This window comes from Amblyomma mixtum, chromosome 2 (genome assembly GCF_055824585.1).
Source record: "Amblyomma mixtum isolate Tamu chromosome 2, ASM5582458v1, whole genome shotgun sequence".
In the NCBI taxonomy this organism is placed as follows: domain Eukaryota; kingdom Metazoa; phylum Arthropoda; class Arachnida; order Ixodida; family Ixodidae; genus Amblyomma; species Amblyomma mixtum.
The window spans coordinates 122,473,835-122,488,045 of record NC_143013.1 but is presented as its reverse complement, the minus strand read 5'-3'; positions in this window follow the sequence as shown (position 1 = coordinate 122,488,045).

Genomic DNA, 14,211 nt, shown 5'->3' with positions numbered 1-14,211 from the left:
CGTGCAGCGCGGTAGAAGGAACGAAAGAGACACGAGTTACGTAAGATGACACCCCGGAGGGAGGTGTAAAGAGGGAGAGATAACGCGGGCGAGAGCGAAGGCGCATGGTGAGGAGGAAGAGAAAGAGCGGGGAGGAGAGAAGTCCAGTGTTCGCAGATGAAGCTGGTGCCCGGGCGGGAAATTCAAACTGGACTCGGGACAGCACATGCTCTGTGAAATTGCGCTATGTGCGAACGTCCTGGAAGTGCGCTCTCAATACACCCCAGAAATCTGCCTGACACCTGCACAAATATTTAAAAAGCAACGTCCCCTTCCTCTCTTCGACGCACCTTTTATGTTCACAACACCACCTCAAGCTTTCGGAACATGCCGCTTCTAAACCGTAAGCTTCAGGCCCTGCTCCTTGCAATGAACACAAAATTCGATTGCTTTATGCACAGAAACGGCCATTGTATTTTCAGGATGTTTACTCGATCACTGCGTAAGCGCGTGTAGCGACATCATCGACGCATTGTACTGCAAGTTCTGATGCTTCATATATTCAGTTATTTATTATTTTCAGTGCGTATTTCCTCTGCTGTTTCTTTTTGTTTCCTTGTTTTTGTCTTCTTCTTGTATTTGCGATATACGACTCTGTAGGCCTTATATTTCTCTCATTTAACACAAAACACGCACCCTAGCCGCCCCGGTGGCTAAGTGGTTACGGCGCTCGGCTGCTGACCCGAAAGACGTGGCTTTGATACCGACTGCGGCGATCCAATTTCGATGGAGGCGAAATTCTAGAGGCCCGTGTACTGTGCGATGTCACTGCATTTTAAAGAACCCTAGGTGGTCGAAATAATCGGAGCCTTTCACTGCGTCGTCTCTCATAGCGTGAGTGGTTTTGGGACGTCAAACCCCCGAAACCATAAACAAAACACGCACCCGACTAAACAAGGGAGCACACAAGACAAAACAGGAGCCCAGTCACAACCGATTTATTCAAGGAAACATCAAACCAAATGTATATATGTTCGCTGACCAGCGCAAATGCCATCTCATAGCGGATCTTGGAAATGAGCACCCAGGAAGTTAACATCTGAGGTATGAAAGAAAACTGATCTCCATATCGTGAAGAGCAGAGGAAGTATCACTGACACAGTTCTGTACCGCTTTTCGAATGAAATAAGCATCCAAAGTTTCGCACGCAGAGAAAAAGGCAAAAAATCAACTCCTAATGTTTGAAGTTAGCCGCTTTCGGATAAAATGAGCATCCAATGTTTCGCTCGTGGAGTAGTAGTGAAAAAAAATCAACTCTAATGTTTGACGTTAGTTCTATTTAAAAACAAAACATGCGGTGTTTGGTCCACCACAACCACTGTGCAACATGCGACGATACCAAACGGCACCGATCCACGCTACACACCCTACACGTGCGGCAAAGAGCTGCCGCAAGAGGTAGCCAAAACCCGTCTCGACCATACACAATGTAGTACCAGCTTGCATAAAATGACCACTCCTGCTCAGAAGCTTTAGGCGCGTACTCAAGGAGGGTCCTTGCATTTGTTGCAGTCACACTTAAGAAGAAATGCATAGATTAATAATAATAATACGCTGTTTATTTTCAAAAAAATAGTACAATTTCAGGCCCTCCAAATCCAAGGAAGTCTTCAGAGGCAGTGCCTGGCAGTTTCCGACGTCAGTAGTACTGATATACATAACTATTTTTTTTAATAAGTTCCTTACTTTTTCGAGACAGCAAAAAAGACAAATTCAACACAAACGGAAAAACACAAAAGGACCGGAACGCTATTGGATAAAACAGTTTATTTAGAAGTTTTCGGCTTGTTAACACAAAGGCACCATCAGGCAAGCTGTTGAACCCTAAAGGTACACTGTAGGGCCGCATACGTTCTGTGGACTTGGTCCGCGAACGAAGCAAAGTAAATGTTCTCGCGGGCGAAGGTGTCGTGCTGGGGTATACAAATTACAAAATTCGCTAGTCCAAATATATTTTGGAACAACTGTCAATTTTTAATGTATATCAAATTAGGTATCAGCAGCAGATGAGCACACTACCTATCAAAGGCAGAGGCATACCTTAGAAGAAATATTATCAAAAAACTTTCAAAACACGGTTAATTTTTAATTTAATCTCATTAAGAAGATCATGCACAGCGTCTGCATGTGTTATAGCAGGGCGTAAAACGCAGTGTCACTAATGTAGAAGTTAAGATAGAGTCCACAACTTTGGTGCCTCTTTCTGTATAACCTTTCTTGCAGTGTAGCATGAAGGAAGTAATAAAACAGTTGCTTAATATTTGATCAATGACGCGATTTTTTGACTCATACATTATGAATATGATATTAACGCTAATAATAATAACAATAATATCGTGACGAATGGAATGGGTTTATTTACAGGATGAACGGGGATATGGAAGCCAACAGTGAAACGGTGAACGGCCAGCGTCGAGCCAGTCCCAGCCTGGAGTACGCGCCCCTTCGTCGACCTCTTCTCCTGCGCTGTTCCCTTCGTCTTCCTTCTTCTCTTGCTCCACAGCACGGCCCGGCGTATGTTGCGTCGCGACCCGGCATAAGTTCCGTAACAATATGATATTAACGCTAATAATAATAATAACAATAATAATATGATACTAAAGATAATAATAATAATAATAATAATAATAATAATAATAATAATAATAATAATAATAATAATAATAATAATAATAATAATATGGTATTAGTCATTAGTTAATAAATGACAACTGATTTATTGATTGGTTTATTGATTGATTGATTGATTGATTGATTGATTGATTGATTGATTGATTGATTGATTGATTGATTGATTGATTGATTGATTGATTGATTGATTGATTGATTGATTGATTGATTGATTGATTGATTGAAGTACAAGGCTCCATGGCCAATGTGGGAGCTTTTACATGTCTGATACCGCGTCTACGCAGAGGACGGAGACAACACGAAAACGGTTCCCAATCTTTCTTAGAAAACCTTGCATAATAAGCATAACCACGCCAACACCATTACATTACTGAAGCACCTGCAGATCTGCCGTAAATGCCTTCCACCGGAGAGCCTCAGGTAGGAAGAAAGTCATCAGAACAGCAACCGCCGGACGGCCACGCAGGTCGGGTGTCTCGTCTACACCCGGGGAAAGGCAGTGACCATCGCACAATTCCCTCATTGCAGACAGATCTTAGCACATACATCGGGAAAGGAATTGCAGTGCATCATGAAGGCAGATGGCATCGTGCAGGCCGAGGTGCATAAGCTGCTGAACAGCTCTCCACGAAGCACGTCGGTCTTCTTCAGGGGGATGCCGCCCTTCCAGAGAGCTATGCAGATTCTGTGTACTGCGCCGGCCGGAGGCATCATCTCTGCTTTGTGCTACACATGTGATGCATTCTTCCATAGACCTCCGATACCGCAACTGCGACCATCGCCTGAAATAACTTCTACACTTCATGCTGACTTGCAGTGCACAATGAAGTGTTTTCCGAAAACATCGCACGGAACTCAATCTTGAAACCTCAAGACAGAACATAGCCGTAGCTAAACGAATATACACTCATCGTGACGAGGCCTCTTGAAGTGGACGCGATGCTTCGATGAGAAGTGCTCCTAGTAGCCTCCTTTCCCATCTATTATACTGACAGTAATGTGATGCGGTAGTACTTGCGGAAGGCGAATCTAAAAATGTGTCAGAATAACGGGTATTCCTTTTCATAATCATTTGTACTTAACCGTTTCATCCTGTCCTGGTAATATTCTTATTCGCACAGGAAAAATCTATCACTGCGGGGCAAAAAGCTGTCGCCACAAGGATAGGAAAAGTGTCCTTCCATTTGGTTGGTTTATTGGGGTTTACCGTCTCAAAGAAACTCAGGCTATGAGGGACGCCGTAGTGAAGGGCTCCGGAAATTTCAACCACCTGGGGTTCTTTAACGTGCACTGACATCGCACAGTACACGGGCCTCTAGAATTTCGCCTCCGCCTAAATTCGGCCACCGCGGCCAGGATCGAACCCGCGTCTTTCGGATGAGCAGCCGAGCACCATAACCACTGAGCCACCGCGGTTGGGCGAACAATGTCCTTCGTTCATGCCCATTGGGATGCCTCCGTGCACGGAGAACAAGCTCTATGTGTTCGTGTGGGTGCGCTTACGCAGCCCAAAGAGTGGTGGACGCTATGTGTCGCAGCACTCTATGCACCGGTGGGAAGGCCGACAAAAGTGGCGCCGGAGGGGCCCGCCAGCAGCGGAGACCAAAAGCCAGTTCCTTGCACCCGAAGAAGCCTCTTTTCAACGCCTCATCTGGCCGCCATCCCGAAGGGGGCGTGCCTGGTAGAAGAGGGCAGAAGAATCGCGTAATGCCCGCTTGTTTCTAAGAACTTCCTTTGCGCGTGTGTCTGCTGGAGCGGCGTAGACCAAGATCCAGCTGGGTGAGGAGGATTCGTAGGGTGAAGGGAGTCGCTAGAAGATTGGGGACGCGTGGGGAGATACCAGGGGAACGGAGGCAGGTGCTGCGTGGTGGTTGCTAGTAGAGCACTGCACGGGCCTCAGTCTGAGGCCCAAGCCCGGCCCGGGCCAGAGACCTGAAGCCCGAGCCGGCCGAGTCCCGCTAAATTATCGCTCTAGCGAGCCCGGCCCGGCCTGTGAATAGCGCAGTGAAGCCCAGCCCGGGCCCGGCCCGGCCCGTTTCACAGTAACGCTTGAGGTATACTGCTCACTCTGAGCAAGTAGACTGCTACTAGACCGATAAGAAACTAGCGGACAAAGGTTCTGAAAGCACAGTTTGGCTTGCAGAAATTTGGTTTTTTTAACCCAGAAGGAAGTGATTAAGAGTAGTGCTCGCCAGGCCCGTCTTTTGGACAGTGATTTCGTGTAGGTGCGCAAAGATAAACTCGGGAGTTCCGAGAGCCAAATGAAAAGGGCTGCATACGCGCGTAATAGACTACTTTGCATTCCCCATGATTTTAATCAGTTACATTTTGCCGCCTGGGAAGTATAAACATTAAAGCTGCCTAGCAAGCAGTGGGATGACATTGTTTTAGTGAACGCGATCTCACTGGTTGAACTCATAACCGAACTGGTCGCCTTTCAGCAGTAACGAAAAGCTAAAAGGCTCGATTGAGTATTTCAAGGTGTGTTTTTTTTTCTTTTTTTTTTTCAAAACATCATAAATGTACAGACGAGGGTCCCAAAATCAAAGACTGCACCGGGACCCTCGATAAATCAATAATACAAGAAATTATTACAGCATAGTTAGCGGATAAATACAAAATATAGAAAATATAAAATCAGTACTTCACAAAAACAAGGTCAAAAATGACAATAACGCAGGTAATGTACACAAAAAGAGAATAACACATCAGCATTCCAATAAAGGTACTTTGAGCTTGTTTTTGAATTCAGGCAAGGAAATTGATGTTTTTAGATTGGGTGGCAATGTGTTCCAAATTGAAATGGCTTGAAAAGACGACGTCGATTTACCATAATTGGTATAGACTGAAGTCTATAAGCGTCCCAAACTAATATGTTCTTCCCGAATGCATTTCTAATAGTGTATAGGTAAGTTTTGGGATGTCGAACGATCAATGGCCAATTAAGACCGGTTGAATTTTTACTCTTACTGGTGGAGCAGAAGATAATGCGCGAACCACGTGATAACTTACAGGGCAAAACACTTGTCATGACAACCAGGCTGAAGAAGCGAGGAGGGATAGATGTGGTTATGAGATGAGATTTACAAACTCTCGCGAGCTTTTGTGGCTATTTCATTTACGAGACATTCCGGTCAGCTCATCAAAAAGAAGCCAAACGCGCTTTAGTTTTTGAATTTTCTCACATGAGAAAAATATAGCTATAAAATAAAAGCTATGTTTTGGGGCTTTAAGGGCCCAAGGGGAGTCAGGCTGTGAGAGGCACCGAAGCAGAGGGCTCCGGATCATTTCGACCACCTGGGTTTCTTCAACGAGCAATGATACTACAAAGTACATGGCTGTCATGCTTGCCGCCGAAATTTAAATGCGGCCGCCGAGGCTAGGAGCAAACCCTGGTTCCCCGGCTCAGTAATAAAGCGCCTTGACCACTAAGCCACCGCGGCGTGGAATTAAGGAAATAAATAAGTCAATGAATAAAACTTAGTTTTTTTTCTCGGAGCGTACTATAGCCAATAGCTCATCCGTGTCGCTGCTCCAATGACGCAGTTGTGTACAGTGGTGAGCAGCCTTGTCTAGAGCGCTTGAGCAGTGCGCACTTGGTAACAAAAACCGAAATTAGAGAGCAGCCTCTCATTACAGGGCAAAGTTTTCGTGCCTGCTTTGTTTACGAGGCTATCTGGCGCTACTTCCGTACAAGCGTTGCAGCTGGACCCTAGAGGCTGCCACAAAATCTGGATTTGTTTGCAAGGAAGTGCACCGCCCGAGCGCTCTAGACAAGGCTGCTCACCACTGTACTTCACTCTGCAATAGTGAATGAATAGTAGGACACCAGCCCACTCTGTACGGACCCAAGCCCGGCTCGGGTCCACAGCTTTAAGCCCAAGCCTTGCCCGGGCCCGCAACTTCAGGCCCGGGCCCGGCCCAGGCCCGACAAAACAGATCATGTCTAGGCCCGGCCCGGCCCGCGGGCAGGGCCGGACCCGGGCTTTCGGGCCGGCCCGAGCGCGTGCAGTGCACTATGCTACAGCAACGGAGGCACTGACGGGCGCGTTTCGGCGACCGATAGCGGCGGAGTCTCGAGCGTTAAGGAAAACAACCCCTGCCGAAAGAAGAGACACACAGGAAACCCGGAAGACGACAGTAGAAAGGCTGGAAACACATTGTTGGACTTCTTGGTGCATTGCAGTAAACACTGAGGTGCATCGCTTTTCATTAATTACCAATAAGCCTCGGCCGTCTCGCTTCTCTTGGACTGCTTTTTTCAGCGCCTGCTGGTTCATATCCGCGCATTTAAAGGGGGAACGAATGGCAACTTTTGCAGCACAAGTGGAACCTAGTCTCGCGCCAACGTGTCTAGAAAGCGGAGTTTTCCTATTTTACACTGTTCCTTATTTGATTTTCTTTTTCCGTCGATGTTTATCGGAGTTTTTCGGTTCTAACTGTGAGGTAAACACAGCCTCTTTAGAAAAAATTTTATTTACACTTGTACACATGCCAAGGTTACCAGATACATTCACATTTACAAGAACACATGACATAACTACAGGCAAGGTTACACATAAACCAAGCAGTTATCGCACCTGTCTCCGGCAGTGGTGCTCATCATACATAACACCATAACATCACACCTGTTACGGCAGTGGTGCACATCAATAAATAACAGTAACCAGTTAGACGCTATTTTCATAAATTTCTCTAAAGTATTCAACAAGGTTATTGACAAAGAACTATTCTTCCAGTCGAAAAAAATTGCTCAAAAATTTTCAGCTCATACAATGGATATCTGCCTACATTAACGATCGCCATCAATTGCTTGTATTCAATAACGAACACTCTAATGCACTTTTGGTTGACTCTGGCGTTCCCCAATGTTCTGTGCTTGGACCCCTTTTATGTCTTTTTATATTAACGACACTGTGCAAGACACTTTTGTTAAAATTAAATTGCGTCCTTATGAATGTTCTCTATTTTAAAGTTACAAGTGCTACGGACCAAACAGTTTTAAATAATTCATTTGCTAAAGTTTTCGCTTGGCGTTACATCGTGAATTTTGAAGAAACTGTACATATCAAAACACCCGCCAAAAAGAAACCTTTACAATTCCAGTACTCCTGAAACCAAAGCATATTCAAGGGGGTGTCCCAATATAAGTATTTATGTTTTTGAATTACGAAAAGTCTCCAGCAGAATAAAAAAGTAGATTATGTGATAGCTAATGCTAATTAGAAATTGTTTTTTCTTCGAAGGGCCTTTAAACTTTCCACTCCTAGAATTCGTCTACTTGCATACATTTCCATCGTGCTTCCAATACCACAGTATGCTGCCATAATTTGCATCCGCATACGTCAATCATATGAATAAAATTTAAAGTGTGCCAGAAAGAGCCGTTCGCTTCATATGCAACCCCTTCCGGAAAGCATATGGAAGCGCTTTACTATCAAGAGTAGGTTTAGTTTCGCTATTTACTGAAGTCGTGTGTCGCGTCTTAAATGTCTGTATCTACTAATTAACGGTCATTACAACGCAGATTTCGCAAGAATTATTTCGTTTTCATCCGGGTATGACCCAAGGTGGCGTCATAATCTGACAATAACTCCTTCTCGCAAAAAATAATAACATCTTTAAGTATTTTTTTTTTTGTTTTATTGGGGGTTTAGTGTCCTAAAGCAACTGAGGTTATGAGGGACGCCGTAGTGAAGAGCTCCTGAAATTTCAACCGTCCGGGGTTCTTTAACGTGCACTGACAACGCACAGTACACGGGCCTCTAGAATTTCGCCTCCATCGAAATTCGACCGCCACGGCCGGGATCGAACTCGCGTCTTTCGGGTCAGCAGCCGAGCACCATAACCACTTAGCCACCGCGGCGGCCACCTTGAAGCACTGATTTTCCCAGCAACTGCCACTGACTTGAACTTACTTACCAACAATGAAGTTCTTAAGTCATCCCTGAAAATGTTTGAATGTCATCTGATTGTTGTCTATTCGTTTTTGACATGATTGTTTTATTGTGCTTGTTTTTTTTTCTTGATTGCACTGCTCAACCTGACGTTGTTTTCATGTAATCCCCCTCCCTTGAAATGTATTCTCTTTTTTTTTAATGTATTCCCACCTTGCTAAAAACCCTCTATGAGATTACAGTGTGTAAAGATGAATACAATAAATAAGTAGCTTTGAACGCGAAACATTTCAAATTTCCTTTCATGGAAAAAGTTAATAAGGAAGACATGAACCATACTTCAGAATACTCTGTTCCTTGGTTGTAACTCTCACTTACAAATATATCGGCGTATTATTTCTCTTGGAAAGGTTTTTTTCAACCTAGCAGCTGGCAATAATAGCTATTACAATTTTTTTCGTACCCTGTGGTTTAATCTTTATGGTCACGAGCAGCAAATAAGCCTCTCAGGCAGGAAACAGGATGTACTAAGCACCGACTGCGCAGACATTGAAGTTAGAGCCAGGTAAAAAAAAATGCTTTCATTTAGGCTGTGTTTGTATTCTTTCCCTTATCTAGCCCAGGAGAGCCGTTGAGTGCAGCATATTAAACGATAAGCGCATAAACAGTTTTACATTACAACTGAACTCTGCGAATAACAGCATTCATTTTTTTTCTTCCTAATAAATTATGAGCGTCTTTCTGACTATGATAGAGACGCATACGTTGCTAAGAAAGCTAGACACGAAGATGAAACCTGTTTTCTCCGACACCCTCTTCAAAGTTGTGAGGACAATACCGAAAAGACTTTTAGAACTGAATAACGTTGTAGCCTTACCTCACAGGTCAACGCGCGAAAAAAACTATCGATTGTGGTTATACTCGTGCTTTTTTTATATTTTCTTGTTTGTAACACCTCAATTCAATGAATGTAGTGCTTTTTCTTATTGCAAAGTGTAAATCTGTGGGTACAGACCAACTTGAATTAGACCTGAGGTCTTGTTTAACGCTTAAACTATAGGCGGTTCGTAGCGGTTAATGCTTAAGAGACAGCACAAAAGAGGGAACGGAAACGGCGCATCCGCATTAAAGCTCAGCGCCGCAGGAAATTACAGAGGACAGCCAGGGCGATTGATTCGGTCGTTTTCATCGGTACAGCTGTAGGTGTAAGGTTTTATTAGACAATAAAAGCTTCGCATGGCCAGTTCACTGTTCTCTCGCTCACCGCTCAGAGGACTTGTACTCTCAGACACAACACCAAGATACACACACACAGGACCTGTGTGTGTGTATCTTGGTGTTGTGTCTAAGTTTATTAGTGTGTATGTCGGCACAGGTGGCCAGTGTGAAAAACCAAACTGGAAGGTTCAGAGTCCTGAAAGCGGAAGTGAGGCCTTCGGAGGGCAGACATTTTTTGCGATGTGAGTGTGAGGCTGAGGGAGGGTCGAAGGACATAACTGACGACTGACGACGAGGGGGAGAGTGGGTCAGCAAAGTTCGCAAAATGAAGATAAGACTGAGCCCGACAAAAGGTTTTAAATATAAAGTTGACGAAGGAAGTTGGCAGGTAGTGACCGCAGATCCGGATCATGAGAGGGAAATAACTAGAAGAATAAGAATGGGGTGGAGCGTATATGGCAGATTCTCTCAGATCATGAACGGTAGCTTACCAATATCCCTGAAGAGAAAAGTACACAACAGCTGTGTACTACAGGTACTGACCTATGGGGCAGAAACGTGGAGGCTAACAAAGAGGGTTCAGCTTAAGTTAAGAACAACGCAGCGAGCTATGGAAAGGAAAAAGATAGGTGCAACGTTAAGAGATCGGAAAATGGCGGAGTGGTTGAGGGAACAAACGCGGGTTAATGACATCTTAGTTGAAATCAAGAGGACGAAATGGGCTTGGGCAGGGCATGTAATGCGAAGGCAAGATAACCGCTGGTCCTTAAGGGTTACCGAGTGGATTCCAAGAGAAAGCAAACGTAGCAGAGGACGGCAGAAAGTTAGGTGGGCGGATGAGATTAAGAAGTTTGCGGGGATACAGTGGCGGCAACTGGCAAAGGACAGGGTCAGTTGGAGAGACATGGGAGAGGCCTTTGCCCTGCAGTGGGTGTAGTCAGGCTGATGATGATGATGATGATGATGATGACGAAGGGAAAATGTAGAGGCGTCTCCCAACGCTCATGTTTTCAAGGCGCATATATTCCCAAGTGAAATATTTGCCCACGCATTATAATCGACCAGCTTCATATCAATGCGCATAGCCTGCGGTCAAATCATGACACCATTTCTCCTTTCGCTGATGCTCTTCGATGAAGGAAGCCAACAGTCACCAAAGCCAAGGAGCATAAAGGGATGTTTTAGTGCGGTACCACTTATAGCAGTCATTCCCCGATATTGGGCGTTTTGTGTTCGTCCGTTTCTCTGTCTGTTTGTCTGAAACCGGTTTTGCGGCAGGCTGCTCACCTTCCTACCGGCTTGTGGGAAACCTACCACCGTGTCAGAAGGCAGCCCATTTAATCCTTAAAGGCTGCTCGGGAAGAGCAACCTTGGTCGCAACCCAAGCTAAGTCCCACCGATGCCAACACCTGCCATAGCACCTGCTTTGTGCTCCTGCACCACTGCTCACCTGCCCACCGGCTGGCTTACTTTCCATGGTATAGCAGGGGGTAACCAGTCAAGCACCTGGGGCGCTAAATAGGCGGCACCGCCCCTAAGCGCATCGAGCTAAACGGAGTCAGCAGCAGTGGTTAGGAGGAGAACGTGATTTTAATCATGCTTGCACAGTAGCTAAAAGGAAAAAGTTGGGGTGGTAATTAAGTGATAGCCTGGTGCCGCCTAGTTGGTCGCAGCTTGAACCCACAATAGACGATATGCGAAATTGCTTGGCGGTCTGGCAACACCGCGCCCACAACTTCAGGTTTCCATCTTGGCTCGGTCGAGCTCGTCGAGGTGGTGCATCGTTTGCTATGCGTACTTTCTTCTTGCGAGTGGAATTTCAACAGGCAAGCTTCAGCTGCTGCGTTGTTTTCACAGCTGATCTTTGACCAAATGTAGGTGCTTGCAGTAAGCGCCAGCTTACTCCTACCGCGTCCTCAGCTTCGCTTGAAGTCTGGCGCTGATGATCGCAATAATCGGCATTCGAAAGTGGGTTGGAAAGTCGAACCGTGACCGTTAGCTGTCGTCGTTTTAATGCTCGCATTAAAGCACCAGTTCAAGCATCACGCATTATCATGGCTATTTTATTCCCAGGTGGACGCGAATTCATCTGGTACGGTAGCGAGCTGTTATTTTGCGGTCAGTGCGCACGTGTGTTGACAAACTTCTTTGACAGTGCGAACTTTAGTTCGCGCCGACGCCAGGAGCTTCGTGCATTGCAGTATAATCACACAAGACCCTCGACCAGCTGCGTAATTCGATTCCTTTACGGTAATGTGCAATGCGCATCCGCGGTTTTCAACGTCACCGTTTCAGAGCCCGGCGTCGGTTGATTTTCGCCACAATTCGTTGAAACCGCGTCCTGCTTAAGACGCAGTCAGTGGACATTAACAAGAGGAAAGTAGGCATGCACATATAATTCAAAATATTGTAAGCAAAGACACAGCTTTTTTTTTTTTTCAGATAAGCACTGAGCCACCGCGGCGGCTTGATTAGAGAAAGATGCTACAGCTGTAGGTGCATGCACGGACTCGACACGCTGGTCAAGCTGTGTGTGCAGGGGCGAAATTAGCATGTTCGGTTGCTTCCGAAACTTAATTAGCTTACTCCCAAACTTGCAAAAATGTCTTTGTTGCGAAGCAAGCTGTTGGAGCTTGCCACAACGATAATAAAATCTGATGGCCTGAAGCGTTTTCAGAACACTGTTGCACGTACTTTCTAGCTTAGAAATGCGCCCCTCCTTCATAATAAAGTAGCTATATTATTCGCTTCTTTTTTTATATATTTTCGTCGCCGCAGATATCGAAGGTATATGAATCCTCAAGAAATAAAGCATTCGCACTTAGTTTTTATACGTAGGGTGTATTGCTTCACAAAGACTCCTTAACGCGCATAACATATGCGTATGGTCCAGAAAGTTTGCTCGCCCTTCTAAAACTAATTGAACACGGGAAAAACTTGACTGAACACGTAGCAAACTAAGCAGTAATCGGCATATGACTCTTCGAGTGAACTTATTTCGCCACGGCACAAGCGATTGGCCCGCTCAAAAAAATTACCTTCTCTATTACGTTGTTCAAGTATGCGTCTATATATATTCACACCTGACCGGAGAGTTGATAAATGCACGAAATCGGCTTCTAAATTTGCTCAGAGACAACAAAGGCTGTGGTCCTTATTTTATTTTAAACGCAAATCACCTCGAGAGATTTGTGAAAAATCAGCGCAGAAAGCGAAAGCTGCGCACTGATCCGCGTGCTAACACATGATACCTCGCATGGCGTTTTGTGTTGCTAAAACGTTGGGACGGAGTAAAAAAATAGAAAAGCGAAAAGCTGGAACGCACGTAGTTCTGGCACGCATCGTAGTGTCTTTTCACAGTGGTGAGGGTAGCGCAACACTGCATCGGCATTTTACTTTTCAAACGAAGCGCAGCCGTTTTAACCCAACGCTGGGCAGCGGTTTCGTTTTCTGTACCGTACCAACATGGAGGACTTAGTTCTCGGAGCGCCGAGAGATGGCGCTGCGCATTTCGCATATCGTCCATTGACGTCATTCAAGCGCACATATCCGCATTTACCCCATTTACCTGAGTCCAGTTTATGTGGCCCACCGTGCACGCATGAATCATAATGGTGCGCAAGTCCAGCAACGGTTTCGTGACATTTTTTCCTACACTGTTGTGTCGTGCCATTAGATCTGTATTTTTCATTCAGGAGCGAGGGCCGGGCGATATCTTATCACGGAGCAATATCTATAGCTTGGTATCAACAGTGATGTTCGCGAGAGTACGAGCACATGTCTTCCCTGCAAGGCGATGAATGTATTCCGACAAAACAAAATCCCACACCAGGCTATTCTTCTACCAGGCCATCGTTTCGAACATACGCATCTGGGCGTTTTGGCACTATTGCCAGTTTCTCAGGGTCGTCTCTACCTCTTCTGCATCATCAACCGTTTCACACGCAGGCCGGAGGCTGTACCCACTAGCGAAATGACCGCTGCGAGCGTTTCCGGCGCCGTCGCCTCTGCACCGGTGTCTCGTTCTTGTTTTGTTCCGGTTCTTGTTCCGGGACCGTGACAAAGACCGTGGGCAACAGTGCGGGTAAGTCTTATTTGCTTCTGAGATTAGATGGAATGAGATGCAATTTCCGCAGCAGACACGGTGCCACAGCGCCGCCGCCGGCAACTCTATCTTCGCCGACGCATTTACCTACCGGCCGACGGCGAAAATGGAGTTGCTGACGGCAGTGCTGTCACACCGTGTCTGCTACGGACATTTCCTCTGATCGGTCGCAGATTACTCATTTTTCAAGGCTCTGTTCCGGTGCGCCCCAGCTTGCGGCTGAACACTGCACAAAAAATTATCAGGCTTTAAACTTCCCTATTCAAGAGCGAAAGCATTTCCAAATCGCTAAGGGAAAATTTCGGCAATGACTAGCGACAA